The sequence below is a fragment of the Arachis hypogaea genome, chromosome 6, assembly GCF_003086295.3.
Source record: "Arachis hypogaea cultivar Tifrunner chromosome 6, arahy.Tifrunner.gnm2.J5K5, whole genome shotgun sequence".
NCBI classification, from domain to species: Eukaryota; Viridiplantae; Streptophyta; class Magnoliopsida; order Fabales; family Fabaceae; genus Arachis; species Arachis hypogaea.
Window position 1 is genome coordinate 52184853 of NC_092041.1, and position 4233 is coordinate 52189085.

Sequence of the window (4233 nt, forward strand, 5' to 3'; positions counted from 1 at the left end):
TAGACATCCTGGGCTTTCCAGCAATGTATAATAGTTCATACTTTGCCCGAGATTTGATGGCCCAAACAGGCGTTCCAAGTCAGCTCAAGAATTCTGGCGTAAAACGTCGGAACTGGCACAAGGATGGGAGTTAAACGCCCAAAATGGCACAAAAGCTGGTGTTTAACTCCAAGAAAAGTTTCTACACATGAAAGCTTCAATGCTCAGCCCAAGCACACACCAAGTAGGCCCGGAAGTGGATTTTTATGTCATTTACTCATCTTTGTAAACCCTAAGCTACTAGTTCTCTACAAATAGGACCTTTTGCTATTGTATTAAGGGAGAACTTTCGATCATGTTTTGATGATTGAACCCTCTTTGGGAGGCTGCCATTCGGCCATGCCTAGACTTTGTTCTTATGTATTTTCAACGGTGGAGTTTCTACACACCAGATTAAGGTGTGGAGCTCTGCTGCACCTCGAGTATTGATGCAATTACTATTGTTCTTCTATTCAATTCAGCTTATTCTTGTTCTAAGATATTCATTCGTACCCAAGAACATGATGAATGTGATGATTATGTGACGCTCATCATCATTCTCACTTATGAATGCATGCCTGACAACCACTTCCGTTCTATAAGCAAACAATGCTTGAATGTTTATCTATTGGATTCCTTAATCAGAATCTTCGTGGTATAAGCTAGAATTGATGGCAACATTCAAGAGAATCTGGAAGGTCTAAACCTTGTCTGTGGTATTCTGAGTAGGATTCAAGGATTGAATGAATGTGACGAGCTTCAAACTCCTGAAGGCTGGGCGTTAGTGACAGACGCAAAAGAATCACTGGATTCTATTCTAACCTGATTGAGAACCAACAGATGATTAGCCATGCTGTGACAGAGCGCGTTGAACATTTTTACTAAGAGGACGGGATTGTAGCCACTGACAACGGTGATACCCAACATACAGCTTGCCATGGAAAGGTGTAAGAAGGATTGGATGAAGACAGTAGGAAAGCAGAGAGACGAAAGGGACAAAGCATCTCTATACGCTTATCTGAAATTCTCACCAATGAATTGCATAAGTATCTCTATCTTTATTTTATGCTTTATTCATAAATCATCTATAACCATTTGGATCTGCCTGACTGAGATTTACAAGATGACCATAGCTTGCTTCACACCAACATTCTTCGTGGGATCGACCCTTACTCGTGTAAGGTTTATTACTTGGACGAACCAGTGCACTTGCTGGTTAGTTGTGCGAAGTTGTGATAAAAAGTTGAGATTGCAATTGAGCGTACCATGTTGATGGCACCATTGATGATCACAATTTCGTGCACCAAGTTTTTGGTGCCGTTGTCGGGGAATTAAATGTCCTAACTACAGTTTCGCATATGTTCCCTGCAATAACAATGCCAAGTTTTGATCCGGCAATAACACCAAGTTTTTGGCGCCGTTGCCGGGGATTGTTTGAGTTTGGACAACTGACGGTTCATCTTGTTGCTTAGATTAGGTATTTTTCTTTAGAATTTTTAAGAATGAATTCTAGAGTTTCAAGGTGATGTTCTTATCATCACCAAAGCTGATTGATTCTCATCAATTTAGCTCGTGAATGCAATGTCCTGCTGAAGCTTGGCTAGCCATGTCTAATTTCTTTAGACTGAAGCTTTAGACTAACATTGCATGATTCCTGGAATTCTTATTAAAAATTTTGAATCTCTTTATTTTCTTCTCCATATAATTTTTGAAAAATCCAAAAAAATTACAAAATCATAAAAAACCAAAAATATTTTATGTTTCTTGTTGAGTCTAGTGTCTCATTTTAAGTTTGGTGTCAATTGCATGCATTCTTTGAATTCAATCATGTGTTTTCATTGATCTTCAAGTTGTTCTTGATGATTTCATTGCTCTGATCTTTAAATTCTCTTGTCTTGAGTGTTTTGTTGTTTCTCATATACATTCTCAGCTTGTTAGTGTCAGTAGTATACAAACTTCTAAGTTTGGTGTCTTGCATGCATTGTTTATTTGATCTTAGTTTCATTTTGATTATTCCTCATTATTAAAAATCCAAAAAAAAAATTTTATTTGTGTCTTTTCAAGTCAATAATACAGAGAATTGAAGATTCAGAACATACAGCAGAGGAATTACACAGAAAAAGATGGGCATTCAAAATGCCCAGTGAGAAAGGAAAACTGTCATTTAAACGCCAGCCAGGGTGCCTTTAACGCCCAAAAGGGTAGCATTTTGGGCGTTAAACGCCAGAATGGATACCATTCTGGGCGTTTAACGCCAGGATGGCACAAGAGGGAAGATTTTGTTTTTAATGCAAATTTTTTCAAGTTTTCATAATTTTTCAAAATCAAATCTTTTCCAAATCATATCTTTTCAATCATATCTTTTCAAAATAAATTTCTTTCCATTTTCAAAAATACTTGCTAACAATTAATGATTTGATTCAACATTTCAAGTATGTTGCCTTTTCTGTTGAGAAAGGTTTAATGTTTGAATCATATCTTTTCTTGTTAGTCAAGTCATTAATTTTAAAAATCAAATCCTTTTAAATTGTTTTTCAATCATATCTTTTCAATCATATCTTTTTAAAACCATAACTTTTCAATCATATCTTCTTAATCACATCTTTTTCAAAATAGTTTTCAAATCATATTTTTTTATTTCTAATTTCAAAATCTTTTTCAAAAATCACTCAATTTCTTTCCCACTCTTAGTTTTCGAAAATCATCAATCAATTTTCAAAATTCTTTTAAAAATCTTTTAATTTATTTTTAAAAATTCTTCCCCTCTTCTCACATCCTTCTATTTATGGACTAACACTCCTCCTCAATGCACAATTCCAACTCTATCTTTCTAAGTTCGAATTCTTCTAACTCTTCCTTCTATTTTTCTTTTCCTCTGACACCTCAAGGAATCTCTATACTATGACATAGAGGATTCCATATTTTCTTGTTCTCTTCTCTTTCATATGAGCAGGAGCAAAGACAAAAGCATTCTTGTTGAGGCTGACCCTGAACCTGAAAGGACCTTGAAGCAAAAGCTAAGAGAAGCTAAAGCACAACTCTCTATAGAGGACCTAACAGAAATCTTCAAAGAAGAAGACATGGCAGCCAAAAACAACAACAATGCAAACAATGCAAGGAAGGTGCTGGGTGACTTTACTGCACCTACTCCTGACTTCTATGGGAGAAGCATCTTTATCCCTGCCATTGGAGCAAACAACTTTGAGCTTAAGCCTCAATTAGTCTCTCTAATGCAACAAAATTGCATGTTCCTTGGACTTCCATTGGAAGATCCTCATCAGTTTTTAGCTGAATTCTTGCAAATCTGTGACACTGTCAAGACTAATGGGGTTGACCCTGAGGTCTACAGACTTATGCTATTCCCTTTTGTTGTAAGAGACAGAGCTAGGATATGGTTGGACTCACAACCTAAAGAAAGCCTGAACTCTTGGGAAAAGCTAGTCAATGCCTTCTTGGCAAAGTTCTTTCCACCTCAAAAATTGAGTAAGCTTAGAGTGGAAGTCCAAACCTTCAGACAGAAGGAAGGTGAATCCCTCTATGAAGCTTGGGAAAGATACAAACAATTGATCAGAAAGTGTCCTTCTGACATGCTTTCTGAATGGAACATCATAGATATCTTCTATGATGATCTGTCTGAACTGTCCAAGATGTCATTGGACAGCTTTGCTGGAGGATCTCTTCAGCTGAAGAAGACGTCTACAGAAGCTCAAGAACTCATTGAAATGGTTGCAAATAACCAATTCATGTACACTTCTAAAAAGAATCCTGTGAACAATGGGACTAATCAGAAGAAAGGAGTTCTTGAGATTGATACTCTGAATGCCATATTAGCTCAGAATAAAATACTGACTCAGCAAATCAATATGATTTCTCAAAGTCTATCTGGAATGCAAGCTTGATGGAGTGCAGAAGCTGGTGAATTAAAAATTTATTAAAATGGTTACGTTGCAAGTATAGTTCTTAACTCACCGAAAATCTACCTATCAATTTAGAAATATGTCACTAAAAGTTTAAATTACACTGGAGTTTTAAGTCCCAGGTCGTCTCCCAACGAGTTGCAAAAAAATGTGCTGTTTTATCAATCAAATATTCCAAAAAGAGTTGAGCTAAGTAAATTGGGATTTAAATTGAGGAAATTTAAATAATAAAAATAAGAGGCCTTGACTGGGAATTGATTGGTTAGAATTTCTATCATTGATGGTGTGATTGTAAGAT

General features: G+C 36.2%; 1 non-coding gene across 1 annotated transcript; it reads right to left on the reverse strand.

Moving 5' to 3' along the window:
- Positions 1 to 3503: 3503 nt before the first annotated feature.
- LOC112700148 (small nucleolar RNA R71) lies at positions 3504 to 3611 on the reverse strand. Its single transcript, XR_003153066.1, has one exon. It is a non-coding gene; the product is annotated as a small nucleolar RNA R71 (small nucleolar RNA).
- Between the last annotated feature and the right edge of the window lie 622 nt (positions 3612 to 4233).